The sequence below is a fragment of the Perca flavescens genome, chromosome 5 (assembly GCF_004354835.1).
Source record: "Perca flavescens isolate YP-PL-M2 chromosome 5, PFLA_1.0, whole genome shotgun sequence".
NCBI classification, from domain to species: Eukaryota; Metazoa; Chordata; class Actinopteri; order Perciformes; family Percidae; genus Perca; species Perca flavescens.
The window spans coordinates 24,606,926-24,628,668 of record NC_041335.1 but is presented as its reverse complement, the minus strand read 5'-3'; the positions used below and the strand labels follow the sequence as shown (position 1 = coordinate 24,628,668).

General features: G+C 40.2%; 1 long non-coding RNA gene across 2 annotated transcripts in view; it reads left to right on the top strand.

Annotated features, from left to right (window-relative positions):
* Positions 1–21,743, top strand: part of LOC114555892 (uncharacterized) — a 44,119-nt gene that overhangs the window by 2,080 nt on the left and 20,296 nt on the right. For both annotated transcript variants that reach the window (XR_003692603.1, XR_003692602.1), the window contains exon 3: positions 20,381–20,515. This is a non-coding gene — a long non-coding RNA (uncharacterized LOC114555892). The remainder of the gene's footprint in view (positions 1–20,380; positions 20,516–21,743) is intronic.

The window sequence follows — 21,743 nt, the reverse complement described above, 5'->3', positions numbered from 1 at the left end:
TCTTGGACCCCCTGGCAGTTGCCCACTTTGCCTGTTGGTTCCAGCCTTGAGTACAGGTTTTCAAGTATTTGTACATAACTTATGTATTGCCATTCTTATTCTACTGTTTACTTGTACTATACCATTCAGATGGAATATTGCATTTACTCTACTAAAATGTTTTGACAACTGCAGTTACTTTGAAGATTGATAGTTGGATATGAAATATATGCATAGCATAAATGAGTGTATACCATTTAATAATAATCCCAAAATACAATACACTCCGACAGGGAAGCACATGTTGCTCATAATGCTTCTCTGGTTATATTTAAGTAAATTTTTGAATGCAAGACTTTTACTTGTAATGCAGTATTTTTTACATGCTCTCAACACTCCTTTCATCATTGCGCGCCTGTACTCAATATACAGTAGTGCTGTGAATGGAATTTGTTATACTTTCCATATCCCAAAGATGTCAACCAAAATTTTAATTTATCGCGTCTTTCTTTTACCATCTCAATCTTTGTTTCTCAGACACACCCTCTGAAAAGAAATTTAAAGAATCCAACTTTACCAACCCCAAACCACAGTTGAAACTAAAAGGCACCCAAATGGGCTTTGAGGTTGACAGAAAATCAAACAAAGAAAATGATTCCAATATTCTGGTCAGATTTTAACATCAGTTATTATACTGTGTATGTAATGCATACTGTATTGTATGCACTCAACATATTATTTGAGGTCATGTAGGTCAAATACCACAGCAATCTCCTTAAATTAATGAATATGATGAATATTGTGTCTGCTGCTCAGTTGGTCTCTTGCCTGTGCAAAAGAGCTGGAGAGGCGAATCCAGACTGCTTATTTTATGATATGTAACACTAACCCCTTTCTCGGCAGCAATCCCAGACAATTTACTGGAAATCATTTGTATTTCACTCATCCCTATAAGAAGTAACAGATCCTGTGTGTGTGTGTGTGTGTGTGTGTGTGTGTGTGTGTGTGTGTGTGTGTGTGAGTGTGTGTGTGTGACGTGCGTGCGCGTCTGTGCACGTCTTTGTGTGCGGTGCGTGTGTGTTTTTCCATATCGGCTTTGAGGTTCTGTTAGTTGCCCAAAATGGCCACTTGGGGGAGCTACTATCCAATAGGTCTCCTCACCCGTTTAGCAGAATCCTTTCTCATTTGCCATCAATTTATTTTCATTCAAACAAAGGGTGACCATGTGAAGAACATCACATCAGTTGACAGCCTGTAAATGTGATTTAAACATTTAAGCACCATTTACTCAGATTAAGTTTCAATTGACGAACAAATGCTATTAGGTGGAAATCTTACAGTATGTGGTAAATGACAGAGGTTAAAATATTCCCTTTTATTGTTCAAATCCTATTGTTCACTTTTAAACAAAGGCACTGTGTTGGTTTTATATTGGCCTAACACCTAATACCTTTAACTTATACTAATGCCTTTGTGTTAATAAGTAACTAAGCACCTTCATACTCCGCTAATATGCTCCTTCTGCTTTATGTACTGTACCTATATAATGTTTTGCATTGATAGACTCTAGATAAACACAAACTGTGGATTCATTACAATTCAACTGCTGTCCACAAACACACTCACACATACACAAACACACACAAAATGAGCATTGGTTCCTTCCCTAATCTTGTATTAATGGACCCAATCACAGACTCTATGAATAATCAATGGCCAGTGGTCTGCAACCGCAGTGCTGAGACCTTGAGTGAAACTGAATTTTCCTAATAAGACACACACACGTACACTCACACCTTGAGGCCCTAATAAGCACTAATGCACTGTGGGTTGAGAATACGTCGCATGGTTTGTTTGCTTCAGAATGTGAAAGATAAACATGTTGGGCAACTTGTGTGTACGTATGTACTGTATATATGTGTGCGTGTGTATGAAGAAGAATAGTGTGAAAGCAGGGACCTGTCGGTCCTAGCCCACTCTGTCTTTCCTCTCTTAAACAGCTTTCCACAGATGACTGTGAGGAAACAACTGCTTTGGCTAATAGCTGCTACATTAGTTTTTTAACCAGCTGGTCATGGCCATTTAGAAATGTTCATTAGTTTGCTGACCAGAGTGGATAGGTGTGATAGTTCACTCCCCACTGTTGACTGTAGGAAGACAAAAAAAAAAGACACAGCGGCAGACAGACAGACAGACAGACAGACGGAGAGGGAGAGAGAAGCAATTTACTGGCCTGCACCGACCAAGTGTTAAAAGCCGCAGATGCAATTATTATCATATTGCCCTGAATAAGAACCTTGTGGCTAATTAGATCTCATTAAGGTCTATGAGTGTTATTTTAGGGCCCTGAAAAGGTTAGTTAAGCAGGACTTGATATTATGGGTTATTAATGCTGCAACATCTGGTGCCATTCTGGCAATAGTCTAATAGTTGTCTGAACGGGCTGGAAAATACAGTATTGAACAAATGTTACGACCATATAGTAAAATGCATTATTCCTTTATATCTATGTAAACGCCAATATATATAGATACTCTATATAAATATGTGGTAATGTATAGCTTCATATATGTTGTCTGTATGCATGTGAATTTGTTTGTGCTGGTGACCAGTCAGAGCACATTACACACCGCAGAGGGAAACGGTGCTCTGTCGCCGGAAAAGCGATTGATTCTCCATTTCCATATTAATGAGCAGATTTGTTAAGAGCCTGCAGGAGAGGGAGAAAATAACAGGGTCTTCATAGGGCACGACATTTATAAATAAAGCTGATGCAGAGAAAAATGGAAATTAAACCTTTTAGTTTAATAAATTTGAGGCGTCCGCAGCAAAGCGAGCGATTTGCATTTCCATTTGTGGCCAAATAATGAGAGTGCCGGTCCATGATGAGCCTGCTAGTGCTGCTTTTTGGTCTCAAACAGTCAGACAGTCACTCCAGCGTGCAGCCCTCCACATCAATGTTATTAGCTCAGGCCTGTTAACTCTGCTACTTGGTTTTCTAAGATTATTTGATGAACTAGAGTTTCCTGTTGTCACTGAATGAGGAATAGGATTAGACTCAAAGTAAAATATATATTTTAGCTATATCTTTTTCCTTAAATATTCAACATTCCCTATACATTCAGTTGTCACTTTAAAATGATCCTTTGTTGTTGTAAAACAACCCTGTCAAAAAGAGTCTCTGTCTTTCGCTCTGCCTCTCTCATAAACACTTGCACTTAAACATACAACACGCGACTCACACGCGCACACACACAAAGCATCACTGATTGAATTTATTGGGGAATGGATGTTGACTAGACCACTCCAAGTAGGCTAGATTGTTGTTGTTCTCAGATTGACAGACAGACCCAGAGCGGCTGATTGAAAGTGCCTTTTAGCTTGCTCTCACTGTATATTTGATTTGGCAAAATGGAAGGGGAGTCCAGTCTTTTCCCAGGATGCAAACACAAGTCCCTGTGTTTATGTGGGTGTGTGTTTGTGTATTTGTGCCTGCCATGCGCACATTGACTAGTGGATGCGTTAGTGAATGCTGCATAAAATATACCCCTTTCAGGTATTAATTGAATAATGCAAGCACTCCTCTTGTCAGCCATCAAGTGGGCCACTTTCTCAGTGGCCTGTGCTGCTCTTCTTGCCTGTGAATTGACTAGATTTATCTGTGTTGTTCCAGCCAATGGATGCCATTTGTTCCAAATGTTTGACATAAACATGCAAAGAGCAGAGGCGTGCACTCATAAAATAAGCTTCTAGACTGTTGTTTTACAGCCCAAAGGGACCGAAAGGGGGGAGCTCTCAGCCTATCAAATCATGTGGAGCTCTTGCAGAGCCAACGGTGTGTTAAAGTTCTCTTTCAACCAATGATGTGATGAAAAGGAACAATTGCCACCATAAAGAAAGAAAGGAGGAGAGGGGAGAAAAGGAGCATGGAGGAGAGAGACAGAGTGCTCTAGGAGGAGGGAAAGTGCAGTTGGAGGAGAGATGTGCAGCGTTCTGCTAAATATGCATACTTATTTTCAATGCCTTTAATGGGACACATCTCATTGGGTGCCTTATGTCTGTTTCCAAACTATAAAAGATATTTAGCTTTGCACCTGCAGGAAATTCCCCATATAAAGACAATATTGGCATATGGAGGCATTGCTGAATCTGCTCTATGCTTTCTAGTGCTGTTAAGACAGCTATGGTATTAATGCAGCTTGAAAAGAATAAAACTGATTACTTTAGATTTATATATATTTGACTTTTATTTTTGTGCGGAAGTGATAAGAGAATAAAACTAATCAGGATATGTCTTAATTTAAGTGCTTCAGTTTTTGTTGAGGTAGAAATTCCACTCAGATGTTTCTCTATATTGTGTGTATGGATTAGACTCAGGTGTTTGTGTGCATAGGTTTATGCATGTGTGTATGTTGTGCACATTGAGGTTCAATTTGCTGATTTAGCCCCTTTCTAATTTTCAACAGGGTAACATTTGCCTTACCTACTGCCATCTGTATTTATTATCCGCGTGAATATGTTTGTCTAAGGATATCAATAATCATAAACAAAGCCATAACTCTTTCACCTCTTCCTCTGCATACTTCTCTCGATATCTCCGGCTGTCTCTCATACAAGGCTGCTCTCATCTCGTACTCTGATTGCAAACAGTTTACATACCGTATTTCAACATGTAATTGGTGAAAAGCAAACATTATCAACCCTAGTTTCAGTCAAACTATGTGCACACATGCAGTACATAACCACACACATAAATTCACACACACTGTGCCGTGGCTCATGCCTTGACTGAGTGTGTGCTCTCCTATTACAGACAGTAATTACCGTCAGTCACCCTGTGTGTCCATAACAAGCCAGCATAATGCCCTAATCAGGCCTGGATTAATCCAACCCTCTCTCTAATCACTCTAAAAGTGATTTATATTGTTTTTCCTGTTCGGAACAAATGAAATCTGTAGCCTAAATTAATACTGGCTTTTCATCATTGGGAAGTTAAAAAGCCAGTTACCATCACATTCTTGTCATTAAAGCTGCGTCTGAGGAGATGCGTACATGCACACACACACAGACACACACGTGCTAACATTCGATTTAAGTTGAAAGGAAAAAATATGTAATGTAATATTCCATTAACTTGGCAAACTAATAACATTAGTCTTCTGCTGAGAAAGGCTTTCAGACCACGCAAATGGGGTCATCAGAAGAATAACAAAAATGTTATTGCTACTATTTTATATTACATATTATGTTTTGATTTAATAATTACAATCTTAAAATGGTTGCTGATACATTACTTTTACATTAGCCACGAATTGCTAGACCTATCTCCACAGCGCTGTGTCAGCACTAGAGTAAGGTCTAGCTACACCACCTTTCTATTCTGGGATAGGGAAAAATGCTCTGGCTTGTTTTTATTTCATAAAACCAATCACAACCGTTCACGGCGGCGCTAAGCCCTGGATGCAGCAACAGTCCCCTTGCATAATAGAAAGCGGAGATAGCGGAAGGTGAGGGACATGCACCGGATGTCAGGCTTTATCCCAGCAATGTTTGTCCGTTGAGCCAGTCAACTTTTACATTGTACAATTGTATCTGCTTTTTTTCTTGAGCTTTAAATCAAGTGCACAGAGTTTATTGGCCAGCCTCCTGTATGTCAGCACAGGAATATTTTTGCCCTGTAATGGACATGAAATCGTTTTTTTATCCATCTACCAATTATTCTGATAAAAAATGCTCTATATCATGCTGTACAAGTCATTTGTCAAATTGTATCAGCCACAATCTTGCAATTTCTTGGTCCGGAGCTCTCATTTAAGAAAGCATGCCTCCTATTTTGGTCCATGCCTCCTACTTTGTTCATTTCCATTGTTAAACAAATCAATTCCAACCCTGACTCACTTCCCATTGTTTTTCATTGTGAAGAACGAAGGCCGGACACGAATCATAACAGAACCCTGAAATTTCCTGCTCACAACTCAGTTTGTGCTCGGAATACAAACCAACTCACAAGACGCACATTTAACAAATGCAAATTGTGTGCCAATCTGGTCGAGCTATCTGGGGCTCCTGGTTCCATATTCATTTCCTCCACCCAACTGTTCACAAACTCTGAAAACAATCCTGGGGTTAACCTGAGAGGGATAGGAAATGGAGGTCTGACAGTGTCCACTATCTCGCTCTCTTTTCTTCTCCTTTATCTCTTTCTCGTCCACACGGTCTCTCACCTTTGCCCCCCTCTCCTTCCTCCCCCCCTCTTTTCCTTTCAGTCCCCTCTCCCCTGTTCTCTTCATGCTGTGTAATTCTCATCTTACACACTCTGTTGCTCTGGACTATGAATAATGCATGGTGTGTGAGAAATCCTCAATCTCATGCTTGGCTCCCAGCGAGCATTATGGAGCTTGCATCTCTATTACGGAGATGAATAGGAGAGAGGGGAATATCGCATACTGTAGGATACGCTCTAACCTCATTGTTTGTTTTTCAGCATTAAAGCTCCAATCTGGGATTTCTTTAAGTACATATGAATAATAAATATACAAGAAGAGGCCTTGCTGATTAAAAATATCGTCAAAACTTTTATAATCTAACATATTGTTAACATTTTCCTCCAGTGTCACAACACCAATAGATATGAACAAGATCAACTCATTTACAGCTTCAGAATAGATTTAAAATGCATGGACTTGTATCCTGCCAGCCCTTGAAAAATAATATATTTTCAGTTATTCAATTTTTATTTTTTATTTATTTTATAGAAGATTACTTTAAATTCAATCAAATAATGCTATAAAAGCAGTTTCATAACATTTTTGCTGTGGTGTGTGTCAATTCTATAGAGTTTTCATTTTTACTTTACTTTCATTTTTAAATCTATTTGATTGAAATGATAAGATGGCAACTACAGGGACAGAATGCATTTATAGATGTTCTAGATAGTCTGTTCATGGTCCTACCTTTTGGAAATGAATTTCTGGCTGAAATACTGCAAATTCCGATAATAAGCAGAATCAATTTGCCGCTCACAGTGGGGGAAAAACAGACATTGTAGAAAGTGTAAACCCACTCAAAGTGACTGATCTATGTGAACTTCAAACTGTTACAATAGTTTTAAAGTGGACATATTATGCTTTTCCGTATTTTCTGTCATATCTACAATCTTATGTCAGCTTTTCATGTTAAATGTGGCCAAAATATAAATAATGAGGTAAACATATTTTAGAGAAATCCCTGTGAGCTAAAGCGTTCAGAGTTCCAACTGTTCTGAACGCTCCAGTTTCAACAGTTTTCTCTACTCTGGGTGACACATAACACTTAGCCGGCCTTCTATGGGACATGAGATTGGTCATCTGCTCCTGGCAGGAACTACTGGAGTGTTTTGTTTTTTTAAGCTGCTGTGGTGTTAACATTGTTGCATGTAGCTACATGCTATTAAATTAAACATGTTTAATTCTCCCCAATTTTGGGTCGCATTATTGCTGAAACATGTCCAATTGGGTAGTATTTGGTTCAGAAGCCTTTATCTGCGATTTTTGAAGGTAGAAAGTGCTGCTTCCTTCTACTACAATTGAACGTTAGACTACTGCTAACTATTAAGTAGCTGCATGCTAACACCAGATATCTGTAATCTTGGCGGCCAATGTTGGTCATTTCTCCCCAATTTCGGGACGTATTACTGCTGGGATGTGTCCGGTTGTGTAGTATTTGGTTTAGAAGCCTTTATTTGTGATTTTTCACAGTACAAAGTCCTGCTATATACTCCGTTGCTGTAACTATGAAACAAAATCGGAACGGAGATTCCAGAAAACACGCTGGCCAATCAGAGCAGACTGTTTTTTTTTTTTTTTTTTCGGGAGGGGGGCTTAAAGAGAGAGGTGCTCCAACAGAGCCTCTCAGACAGATGGTGCATACAGGAGCAGCAGCCATGGGCAGTATGAGAAAGATGAAGTGTTTTTTGAACATTAAACCATGTAAACGTGTCCTAGTACAAACACAAAATGCAAGTATGACCCTGAAAATGCTGTTTAATAGTTCCCCTTAAAGCTTTTTTGAAAATCTTTCCCACTCTGTTGTCAACCTCTTCTTATTGATTGACATCACTAGCCACTCAAAGTAACACAATTTTTGTTTGCTGCTTCTGAGCAAGCGTCATGCATGCCTTATGTGTGTGTATGTGTTACTGTGCTGTGTGAGCCATGCTATGACATACACCCATGTTTTATGGAGTGTGTACATGCGATAAAAGCACTGAAGAGTTAAAGTGCTTTTCTACCATGCTTAAAGCCATGTGTCAGCACTAGACCACTAAATCCACACAATTCCCTTGAACAGTTTCCTTTCCTCTGATAGTCCATCATTCCTCTGTTTCAGGTGGCTGGCCACTGTGGCTGACAGGGCCGAGTCCTTGAGGAGATCATGTGTCTGTGGAAAGTACAGGACAAACACTGATGTTTGAGCTTTCAAACCAATGTCTCCACTATTGCCTCTTTCCTTCTGTCTCGGCTGTTTCATTCAGTGTCCCTATGACAGAGCTCCATGGCTTGGCACATGATTTTGCATCGTTGGAGTGCTTTGAAGTATCATATACATTGTCTGGAATCACTAATGTTATTCATTCTGTGATCATGAGTGCAGTTATCCTTTCTGATGCTCTGGAATATGTTTCTTATATTTCACCAATCTTTTTATTTTCCATCTTTATGATCTGCTTCACCCAGTATCTTGCATCATTTGTAATATAAAACAGGGATAGAGAATATTATGGATCAAAACCTCCCCATTATTCCATGGTGCTGAAATCTTAGAGAAATATGCCTCCCATTTTGGTAGACATGGCTTACTCTTTCTGTCTTTTTCGTGCCCATTTTGGATGACGCCCAGATGAATCACAGTAATGACCTGGGCCCTGTACTGCAGCACTGCTATGAAATTAATATTTAAGGAATGGAGAAATATGGCAAATAGATGAGAATAGGAACCTGATATTCACTCTTGGGTACAACGTGCTCAGGCAGAGGCACACACACATACATGCACTAAACTGCACACAGAGCCTGACAGGCAGGCTATTATCCCCCAGCCCGGGCTGCCGTAATTGGCTATCGCTTTTTACAAATGTGGCTCCGTCTGACTCGCATATCAGCTCCCATCTCATCAACCGTGTAGGGGTCACCATGTCCGTGCTGGTGTGTGTGGTGGTGTATGTGTCTGTATATGTCCATGTATATATGTAGGGGTCACTGGTGTGCCCATCCCTCTCATGTCTCCATTTCACATGCTCATTTATGTCCATGCTAAACGAGCCAACGGGTGCTAAGTGTGTCAGTGGCTGACTCCTCTTTAGCAGTGCCGGAGTATTTAGCCATTAGTCTGCTAATAGCATCAAGATCATTCCAACACCGGCTAGCTGATGATGAAATATTAGCTTAGCTCAGGCCATCATTAGTTAGTCTGGGCTTGCCTTGGAGGTCAGGTTTATCTTATTTCTCACACACAGAGATCAAACCAAGTTATTAACTGAATGTGCAGATTCATTTGTTAATGCTGTCAGTTTGTGAAAAAGCATATTTTTTTACAAAGAATACTGCAGCTTAAATCAGCTGCTTTCATTATCAAAGTTTTGCTTTAGACAGTTTTTTCTTCGTTTATCTGCTGGGATAGTCTTGATGTACTTTTTTGTGGCATTTTTGCCTTAATTTACAGTTGACACTGACAGTGTGGAGATAGAAACATGATTAGAAGGAGGGGTGCAATTATCTTTATATAATAAAACCAAGAGCTGAAAACACTTCACTGCAGTTTAAAACTCACTGATTATAAATAGCAGTCAATACTAAACCATAATATGTAACCTGCATGTCGTCCTGGATCTTCTACACCTTGCTGTGCCTTGTCAAGCTGACATGTAGTAGACACAGCAGAAACTATCTTTTATAATGCAATCACAAGTGTGATGTTGGTAATATGTTTACCCCTTGTATGTGGCACACAGAGAGAGTGTAAAGATGAATGCATCTAATCCCTCAGAAAACTTCATAGGTCACAGCTTTCACACTGACGTAATTGTACGATGTGAAATGTTATGTGACTTATGAAGGACACAATCAAAATAACTGACTTATGAATGGACCACCTCTCATTTGTGTCTACAGGTGTGTGGTTTTACTTTAAGAAGAGTCCCTGAAGTAATATCATAATTACTTTCCCACTAGGCGGGGCTCTGGAGCTGAAATTACATCATGCATAATGGGGTTGATTTAAACCTATATTCGAGAAGGCAACTGCTTGCCTATCATACTCTTGCACCTTGTTAATCCTTAACCAATGAATTAACCCTCAACACCAGTGTTTGAATATAGATGAGCCCTCTCTCTCCCGCTCTTGCTCTGAATCTTCTCCCCTCTATCCCGTTCTTACCCTCCATCTAGCTTTTCTGTGATGGAGGACGTCTAGGGTCAGTGATTCTGTCCTGTGTCGCCCCTGATAGTTCCTCCTGCATTCAGATTATTCTGACCTTAGATCAGCCCCATCAGCTGACCACTAAAGCACTTTAAACCGCAACCTATCCAACAGCCAGCTGCTCCCCACAGAGATTGCCTCATGTCTCTCAGCTTGTTTGTTTATCTGTCTCTGTCTCGTATGAACAGAAGGAACAGTGCTACTAAAAAGGAAACCGTGAGCAAATGCTCTTTGGCAACGCTTCAATTTCAAATGACAAAGTAGAGACAGAGGGCTGAGCACTGGTGTGAGATGAGCTTTATCCTCAGGTGTCTTTTAAACCTGGCCTCCTCTAGTCTGTAAATAACATGCCTCAGCTCCACTTTGAACACGAGAATCAAGGGCTCTCGGCCAAGATTTGAGTAGAAGAGGGTATGTATGTGATTGTGTGAGGCAGTTTTATAAAAGAATTTGCTTCTGCCGTAAATGCGTAGGTTTGATTTTCTTAGTCTCAAAATCCAATATGTATGGGAACAGTATCTATTGGATCACAGTTTTATTGACCCCGGTGTAGCGGAGGTATTTTCTAATGATCGTATTTGATTGACACCTGGCACCTAGTTACCTTTCGCTGCAACCAATCTTTCAGACCAATGACCAGAAGCTAAACACTAAAAATACCATGTGGAGATCATTTGTTTCACACATTTACGGAAGATCAAAATTTATTTTCTACACAGATACACAATTGCAACGTTTCCTAGTCTTTTTGGCTGTGCATCCTGTGAATGGTGGCGTGCCTGTGGTTCTGCATCCAGATGAACGTCCGGCCTTATTGTGTGTGACCTCCGTCTCTCTGGATGTTTGCTGTCTCGGATAACATTTTGGCATTCCAGTCTCCTCTCTCAGACACAGCGATGCCTCGGACCCAGGGTGGATGGGGGGCCCAATGATAAGGCTTCACTCACAATTAGCAGGCAGGAGCAGGGAGGCGAGAGGGGGAAATTGAACTGTCAGAGAGAGAAGAGAAGAGAGGAGGAGTGGAGGAGAAAGGAGGGTGGGTTGGGGGGGTGTGACCCCATCCTGCAAAATGGAGCCCGTCATAATTTGTTCATTTGGTGCCCATCAGGCTCTACCTTCCCTCTCTAACACCGCTCTGCTGACCTCCCTCCCTCTCTTTCACCCTCTCCCATCCCTCCTCACTCTTCTATCTCTCATCCTCCATTTCACCTTCCTGCTTACAGTACCTTCACTCATCTCAGCATCCCCTCCTTATTTCATACTATGTTCAGTGATTGTACATGTGATATGTTTGTGCTCTACCCTTTTGCCACACTCACGCTGTAGCTATTAACAACATTATTGTTATTAAATGCTTCAATTGGTGATTTAAGAAAATTTCCCAGAGGCTTCAAGGAGAAAAGGAGATAACAAGAACAAGGCCTGTGCCTGACCTGCCTCTCTGGAGGATGTGCTGGATGGTAATGTTAATATTAAATAAGCAGAGAGGCTTTTAGCAGCTCTATATTTAAATGTCAAATGCTGATGGGCCCTAATGAGATAATACTGCCGAGAGCAATTAGCCTGCTGGACACAGAATACTATTCACACATGTACCCACATACAGAAGTATACACATGTATACATACTCTATATTGCCGAGTGGAGAAAACAACTGCCACATAAAGGAGAAATAAAGATTTTTTTTTTTTTTTTTTTTATAACTTGATTTATTCAAGGGCCATTTTTGAAAGCAAAGCCTATCAGATCTGAAAATGTTCCAATAAGCAACACAAAACACTACATACCAGCATTTAAGCAGGTGATGCCACAATATTTTTATGCCTACTCATACCTGTTACATGCTGCTGTCACAGGCTGTGGTGATTTCTCTCTCCACCACCACAGAAACTAGAACAAACCGGCTTCTTATTAATCATTCTTCTCCATACATGATACAGTTAGTGTCTGTGACCACCTTTGCACTTTTTTCCTGGGTGTAGAAATCCCTTTTTGAAAATGGAAAATAAAAACATTTTCCTCACATATTGGCGTGTTTCTTTCTGGCTCTGGAATGAATGCCATCACACCAAATTAATCCCAAAGACATGACGGAAAACAGTTGCAGTGTAACATATTTATGATGGTTGTAATCTTAGTAGTTTTGATCCAAGGAGGGATAAAGATTTTAATGTTCAGTTATTAAATGTTATTGTTGTAATTTAACAGTTTTAAAAGAAATATTCTCAGTTTATTAACTGTACGTTATTTAATTAATTTATATATATTTTTATTTATATAATAGAGTTGAGGTATTAAATAATTTTCTTTGTTGGAGGTACAGCATCCTTCACTCTACTTCAGCTGCCCATGCCAAAATATTGGTCACAATCGACTCTACTGGTCTTGTGTCTAGTGTCTATTTTTCGGCCATGTCTCTGGAATAAATTACTTTGTATGCCAAACACACTCAGATTTTTGTTAACAGATGGTCCACATGGTTTTGTTGATGAAATATGAAAACAGAAAACTTTTCCTTGAAATTGAATCTCCCTTAAATATTATTTATGTTGACTGACTTGTGTAAAACTTTAAATGGTTTAATAACCATTTTCATCTGTCGGATATCTCATAAATGGAAATCAGGCTTTCAATAAAGAGGTTTTGCTCCAAAGTAGCTTCTTATTTTAGTTAGGATAAGTGTAGTTTCAGCAGTTATGAGTTTTGGCTACAGGGGGAACTGTGCAGTCACTGCTGAAATAAGAAGGTATAGATTTTCATCTTTTTAAATCTCACTCTGTCTCTCACTTTCACAGTACACTGTGTGAATTGTTATGTCAGCAAAAGTGTGTATATTTGTGTGTGTGTGTGTGTGTGTGTGTGTGTGTGTGTGTGTGTGTGTGTGAGAGAGACAGAGAGGATACAGGTGTTGTTAGCAAGCTCTGAAGGTGACTGCTGGTCTCATCCATCAAACAGGCTTTCCTCAGGCTGATCCCTAATGGATCCCCTCAATCAGAGCCGCTCACTGTCATTCGCAGTGCAACAAAATGAGAAATCAGGCAACTGGTCGCGCAGCCAAGGTTGGGAGTCATATAAAGGGGACAAAGTGATAAAGACCAGCTCGTGTCCAGCCTGTTGATTAGTATTGAGTGATTCCAGCCTTTCAGCCAGTCATGACGAAAGCAAGACATCAATCTGGACAAAATACTACATCAACAACTAATTCAGCTGTATATTCACTATATCCAAACCTGCAAGCTAGGCTTTGGTGTGAGGTGATGTGTTGGCTATGCATAGTGGCCACTACACATCAGTCTGTGCCTTTTTTTAATTGCACTTACTGTCTCAAATTAACTAGTTTTAATAAATGAATATAATTTGATAATAAGCTATGGACTGAGTGTGCCAGAGGTTTTGATTTCATTCTGTGCAATTTACAACAGTAATGCAAATGGAAATAGTAAATGGGCTAAGCCCTCTCTGTTCTTTATAAAATAGTCCTGGGCTAATGTAGTTATCAAGTGTTAATACACTTCACTTTACCATAGGCCATTACAATCTTCGAAGGGAAGATAGATTCAAACAGAGCATTCACTTTATTCTTCTGTGTCCTGGCCTCCTTACAATGTAAAATGCTTGTTCTGTGTTGCCTTCACGGTGATTTGATTTGAGAAGCTAATATACTGAAAGCCTGTTCTTGCCGTTTGTCTCCAGCTACTCCTTCTCTCAGCTTTAAAAGCCCAAAGCCTTTATTATTGAAAAGGCCTCTATTTGGTTTTAGGGTCTTACAATATTGGGAACCACATTTTCCTCAGTGAACACAGAATGAAAAGGGTTTGAGTGCCGTCAGTGCCTAAAATAGATTCATTATACAGTATGTGTTTTGCTTTTAAATAGATGGGAAAGACAGAAGGTTATTCATAGAGGTACAGTAAAGTAATCACATTAAAAGCTCTCTGTCTTGCTACAGGTTGCACATTATAGTCAAACCCATCACTTCCCGTCTGAGTCATTATATTATATTATAGTCTTTACAAACCGTATTGTCGTTGCAGACCTTGTGGACTGTCTGCAAACTGTTTTAAGGCTGGATTATCAACTAGGCAAAGCCGGCAACTGCCAGATGCCAAATGCCCAGGTTCACTGTGTCATTTGGTTTATAGTAGTATAGTAAATCACAATTTCTTATGCACATCTACAGCATAGTATCAATGGAAATGCTAAAGGCCTCATGATGAGTCTTGCATCATCACCTCATCCTGAGGCTAAGTAATCGCTTTTGTTGGGCAATGTCTTCACGTGGAGCCTATACTTAAATTAAAAATAGGTAGTACTGGTTCTTTACTGGGTCTCTATGTGAAATATGTCATGTGTAGTGTGTAATAAAAATGTTTAAATTGGCTTATAAAATACCTATCATTTGTAAGTTTTCAACTGTAGAATGTAAAGTCACACTAGGTTGCTAAAACCCCCAAATTGATTTTGTTCTGGCCTTATAAATTGAACACGCTGATAGTATTAGTAAGTCATATCTATTACATTCATTCTTTGTCCTTGTTGCAGGCTCGCCTGTTGAAGTATGTGGTGATATTAATATTGGTGGCCATATTGATTTGGAGGCCTGCACACAGTCATACATACAGCTGTCCGGTGGTGGGCTTACTAATCACCATAAGTCAGTGTCTGGCTGGGAACACCAGGGGTGGTGTGAGCACCCATCTGAAATAAATCAAAGAGATAAGTCTCTACTACTTAACAAGTTTGTACAATTCTCACATTATTTATACAATGTCATATTGTTTGGCTGCAGTGTGACTGAGCATTATGGTGATCAGATTTGGTCCAAAGCATCTTACTGTTACAATCTATGCAGTATTGATTCTAGAGCTGAGATTGCGCTCTAACTTCTGATATACAAACATGTTGAAGATCTCTCCACCAGCAATGACATAGACTGGATTTATGAAGACAACATCTGTCTTTACATCAGTTTGAAGTCTTACAGCTCGCTCTGTTTGCCTCCTTTGTTGTACCCTCCATGTTCCCTTCTCTCTCTGAAGCTAATGAAGGCTCCTTGGTTACAGTCCATGATTATCATACAGATAGGATCATATCCCATTGATTTTATGCAGATGATCACCTTTCTGTGTACGCAGGGCTGATAGTGGTAGTAATTTACAGAAGAAAATCAATTACCCTTCTCGTCTGCAGGAGTAATTGCTTATTATTTTCGTATTAGACAAACTGTGTTGATCAGTGTTATGGAAAGATTGCCCATGAATACTATCAACATAAACAGATTTGCCATTGACATTAGAACTAGTTTTCCTTTTAATGACCTGTACAATGTCAAACCAATGCCACAGGCTGAGGTTTAAGCACTAACTGTGTGTGTGTGTGTGTGTGTGTGTGTGTGTGTGTGTGTGTGTGTGTGTGTGTGTGTGTGTGTGTGTGTGTGTGTGTGTGTGTGTGTGTGTGTGTGTGTGTGTGTGTGTGTGTGCGCGCGCACGCAGTATGGTCGTGTGTGGTATGGTCTAAAAAATGGATGCAGTTTTTCTTTGTGGAGAAAAGTCTCAACATTTTAAATTTTTGCAAACCCTCTGTAGGTTTTGAATTTACCTGCTGGTCCACAGATATGTACTCTTTGGAGGTTTGGCAAGATGAAACGATTACATCCAAGATGTTAAGCACAGGATCCTGCAACGACACTGTTTTCACAAATGCGCTGCTGATGTGAATAGTCAGTGGTTCCCCTGGCCCCGTCCGCAGCCTCTCTGCCTGTATCAGCGTGGATTGATCTAGACACAAACTAATCACTATTACTCACTGAAGTAATTGGCCCAGCCCAGATCACAGAGTAGCAACCGATCGACTGATCCGGAGATCAATACTCCGATCAGAAGAGATGGGAGCAGAAAGAAAGGGTTGCAGAGGAAGGAGGAGGGATGTTTTGTAATGTGGCAGATCAATCTGGCTGAACAGCACAGTTTCTGGGTGTGTTCTAGTCCACCTATCACATTCACTGTGCTGCCCATTTTAACTTTGCTACTGAACTAAATTCTCAGGTGCCGTGCTCCTCTGCCTGCCACAAATCTGGATTCAGAAGGGGCTTACAGTCATTACAAATTCGCACACACTTCTTGTCCTTTTTAGTCTCACAAGAGGCAAATGCGTGTGCACAGTGACACCTTCAACAAGTTACCAATCGACCAAAGATTGAACACTGATAGACCAACACAAACTTCATAGCCTAGGGCAATTTAAAAAAAGGACAGTTAAGTTGATATCTAAAAAAAAAATGTGTGAGTGACTTTCCTACTTTAAAATAATTGTGAACTGTTTGTTGAACAAAACAAGCTATTTGAATAATCTCTGTGACATAAAAAGAAACTTTATTATTCGTCACCACTATCGTACAGTTCTCTATGTAGTGAAATTCAATCTCTGCATTTAACCTATCCTAAGCATTAGAAGCAGTGGACTGCCACATACAGCAACTTGGGGTTCTGTGTTTAGGACACTTTGACATGTGGCTGGAGGAGCCTGGGATTGAACCACCAGTCTTGTGGTGAGGGCAGACCCGTTTTACCTCTGAGTCACAGCCAACCCCAAATAATGATTATGTGGCATTCTTCAGTATTCTTTGACATTTTATAAATACAATGATTAATCAAAAATAATCAAGTGATTAATTTAAGAATGAAAGTAATAATTAGTTACAGCCTTATTTTAAATCTAAGACCTCCAGCAATGGAAACACTATAGAAAGGAAAAATGGAGCATACCTGGGATTGGTCTCTAGGTGACATACATTACAGTTGATCTGTTTTACTAGCAGAAAAAGTTTTTTAAATTCATAAATGAAAGCAAAGCTCTATAATATTATAGAAATCACAACTGAAAATCCTAACCTGGAATTGCCCATTCCAGCTGATGGTGGATTGTGACAGAATTGTGAACAGAAACCCAAAGCACCTGTAATGACCTACAGAAACAATACATCTAAACATACGAATAAAATGCATAAATTTCTGAGATCTGTAATCAAACCCGCCTCCATTATTGCTAAGAGGTGACAGTGCTGACGCCTGAGCTGCTGTGCCCGATCCCTCAGATTACACAAAACACTGGGATCACTTTCCTTTCATTCGGCCTCAGGCGTTGCATTCTCCTGCTCATCCTATTTCATGGAAAGAGCAGGTGGTCCTAATTTTTCATGCGTTCAATGTGTTTGCAGCCCTTTCCCCTCACTCTGGCCCCTGTGTATTCCACATCCCACTAAAGCCCATTTCTCTTTCATCCACTCTGGTTGTCTGCTTTTAGGAGGTTCCTGCTCGGCCAGACAGAACACTGAGCACAGTTTCGGAGCGCTGGCCCTTCTCTCAACATTCTCATCTCAGCATCTCCCCCAACGCTGCTCCTTTCTCGCTTTCTTTCTCCTCTCCTCCATCTCCCTGTGCTGCCCTTCTCCCCCCTTTGGTTTCCTCTCTTCTCTCTTCCTTTTCCCTTCCATCTCTCTTTCTCTCTCTCTGTGGTTGTTGATTGGGTGTCTGAGTGCTTGTGGCAGCTGTGTGTTGTGTGTAATAGAGCAGAGAGGCTAGTCTGAATACAGCGATGGGAGAATTTGTTTATGTGAGAGATGCATAGATGGAGACAGGTCTCCAGACGCTGCGGGCTCTCTCTTGCTGTCATCCTGCATTCAGGCCCTGACAGGAGATCTGAGATGGCCAAATATGCCAGACGCTCGTCCCAAATCCCAAAGCTGCACCCTACAAGCCAACCGATGTGTGTTTGTGTTTATTCAGATTTGACAGAATCATTCTGTGTGTGAATGCATGTGTGCGTGCGTGCATGTGAAGTGTGTGCATGTGTCTCCAGGATAGCATGCTTGATCAGATTCCCCTGCCACAGGCTCGGTCCAGGGTCCATTACCACTGAGCGATAGAGGGGAGAAACTCTACCAGCTATTCTCTTTTTATCCCATCCCAGTGATCTCTTTCTCTTTCTCTGATATGTTAAGTCTGTTCAGTGGGGCAAGACTTCAGCTTCCATCGCTTCTCTGAGATGTGTGTCCACCTCAAACAGCTCATTTAGCATTTTCATTCCCCTCTGCTTGGGGCACTTGTAGTTGCATTTGTATCTGAATGTTTGCGGCAGTTTGTCCAAGTTAGCCTTGTCACTTCAACCTCGCATCTTCAGGGACTCTTTGCTTTGTCTTTGTGTCACTGTGATGTACAACAATGTGTTATTTAAATCCGTTTTTTCAATTGAATAACCTCTGCTTTTTGGTTTATACAGCGGTTTCCTTGACTCTTCCCAGGGCAATAGCAGTACACTGTCTTGCTTGGTGCAGTACTGAGCGTAGCACTCCTTTTCCTAAATGAAAACAAACTAATGCATTGGAATAATATGCTTAGAGGAGAAGACACTAAAACACAATTAATGAAGACTGAATCTGGAGTGGATGGTTGGCTCTACAGCTGTTGTTCCTATTAGAATCCATGCTTCCATCAATGCAGCTTGACTAAAACGCGAAGGCTGCATTCTGAGAGCAACCACAGTCGGCATGTTGTGGCCTTTTAACTGCCTTCAGCAATCACATTTGATGCTCCTTAATTATCCAACACTTTCCCCCCTTCTGCCTTGCTGCCTTCTTTCCGCTCAGCCGCAGAGACGGTGCGTTTGCTTACCGCTCTGCCTAAGTGTTCGCCTGCATGTAAATTAATCTTGATTCACTTTGCCCTGCCCTGCTGAGTGCTACAAATTACCCTATAGCAACGAAACAGCACAAGTGAAAAAAGCCAAATTGCTGCACTTGATAGGCTGTTGCTCCTGTGCGTTATGCCATTACATTAGGGCTACATAATGAATGCTCTCTTGTGAAAAGTAGTGTGTTGTTGGTTTTTAATTCATCCTGAATAGGGAATGTTTGTGCATCTCCCTCTCACTGTGTCTGCATGTGTTTCTCTAGAAGAAGCTTTAATGAAGGAGGCCTTGTTGGAACCCCCCCCCTCAAAAAAAAAAAAAAAAAAAAAACAAACTAAAAAAACGTCAGCATCCATCATTCCATTTACAGGAGCTTGACAAAATTAGCTGCCTTTTGTGCCATAGTCACACTAATTGGCTGAGGAAGAATAACAGGCTTTTGACACAAACACAGGCAACACATTCACTTGTCTCTCTAAGGATGTTAATGCGAAAGAGGTTTAGGTTTTAATTCACCAGAACAGAATTGGCTCTGGCTTGAGTGCTTCGTTTTCTACCCTGACTGCTCTTCACAAATTTCCCTGCCGTCTTTTATTGCTTTTAAACCACAGTTTTATGTTCTTTCTTCATTGATGGATGTTCACTCAGTACTTACTTGCTTGTCTGGTGAGATTACGTCCCTTAAGAAGTCAGTATTTGTTCTGCCATCATGGCCAAAAGTATTTTTTATTTGCTGTGTTTGATCTAACCATATTAGTCAAATATTCTACTGCATATGAAATAACCTTGACTATTTACAAAGCAAGGACGCTCACTGTGGGTATGTTCTTCTGTGTGTGTGTGTGTGTGTGTGTGTGTGTGTGTGTGTGTGTGTGTGTGTGTGTGTGTGTGTGTGTGTTGTGTGTGTAAATCAATGACAGTGAATGGGAGGAACCCCTCTACAAACCCTCATCTTTCATCTTGAATAACCGATATCATAAACAGACGCTACTCATCAATCTCACCTGTGTTCCCAATACAAAGATGGGAGGCAGGCCTATTTCCCTCTGTTTCTGCAGACCTGATGACATTTACTAAATTGCTGTGTGTGTGTGTGTGTGTGTGTGTGTGTGTGTGTGTGTGTGCGTGCGCATGTGCCTTATGTTTGTGCTTGGCAACATTTGTGCAAACTTGATGCTGTCTGTTTGTATTTCAGTAATATTGTAGATCAATTTGGTTTGATTGGACGGTTTGGTTTTCAGCGATCTTTACCTTTTTTCAGTTGTATTGGCAACCCTGCAGCTCCATTACCATCCACAGAGGGGCAGTGCAGCAGTTTGCAGCCACTATGGACCAGGGAGAGAAAATGAAATAAAAGTGGGGATAAATCAGGAAAACCGGCACACATGAAGAAGAGGTAAGGATTGAATTATGTTTAATGATGTCATTACGAGAGGAGTGGGCTTTATTATAACAAATGATAAAAGTGTGTTTTAATGAGTAGTCATAAAGACTCAGTGGACAATCTTATTCAATAGGCCTCAGAACTCAGGATCTTCAGAGTTGAAAAAGAACAAAGTGACTTTGGGACAATTATTGCACGCCTGTTTATTGCTCACCAATTCCATGCCAAAGTGTGTGTGTGTGGCCCACGGTCATGGTAAACATTGTACAACCCTACCTTCAGACAAATGATAATCCATGGTTAAATAATAATGGTGTATATAAATATAATAGCATAGCATCTGAAAGAGGGATTACCAAACTAAGATCCTCTTTGTGTGTGTGTGTGTGTGTGTGTGTGTGTGTGTGTGTGTGTGTGTGTGTGTGTGTGTGTGTGTGTGTGTGTGTGTGTGTGTGTGTGTCTTTCACTATAATGTGAGCATGTTTATTAACATACAGTACAGGCCAAAAGTTTGGACACACCTTCTCATTCAATGTGTTTCTTTATTTTCATGACTATTTACATTGTAGATTCTCACTGAAGGCATCAAAACTATGAATGAACACATATGGAATTATGTACTTAACAAAAAAGTGTGAAATAACTGAAAACATGTCTTATATTTTAGATTCTTCAAAGTAGCCACCCTTTGCTTTTTTGATAACTCTGCAAACCCCTGGTGTTCTCACAATGAGCTTCATGAGGTAGTCACCCGAAATGGTTTTCACTTCACAGGTGTGCCTTGTCAGGGTTAATTAGTGGAATTTTTTCCCTTATTAATAAAAAAGCAAAGGGTGGCTACTTTGAAGAATCTAAAATATAAGACATGTTTTCAGTTATTTCACACTTTTTTGTTAAGTACATAATTCCATGTGTTCATTCATAGTTTTGATGCCTTCAGTGAGAATCTACAATGTAAATAGTCATGAAAATTAAAGGAAACGCATTTGAATGAAAAGGTGTGTCCAAACTTTTGGCCTGTACTGTATTTCCCCTCACCCAAAACATGCCTTCCAACCTTCCATCTTTAATATTAATATCTTGCATGATACATTACTCACTAATTTTTCACGAAAAAAAGGATGAAAAGTGGTTGTGATTAAAAGGCTCTTTTTAATTAAACGTTTTGTTTAAACAGTGCTCAATGAAGTGTTCTCCAGCCAACTGTTCCTTTCTGAACTAAAACCAAACAAGTTCCCAG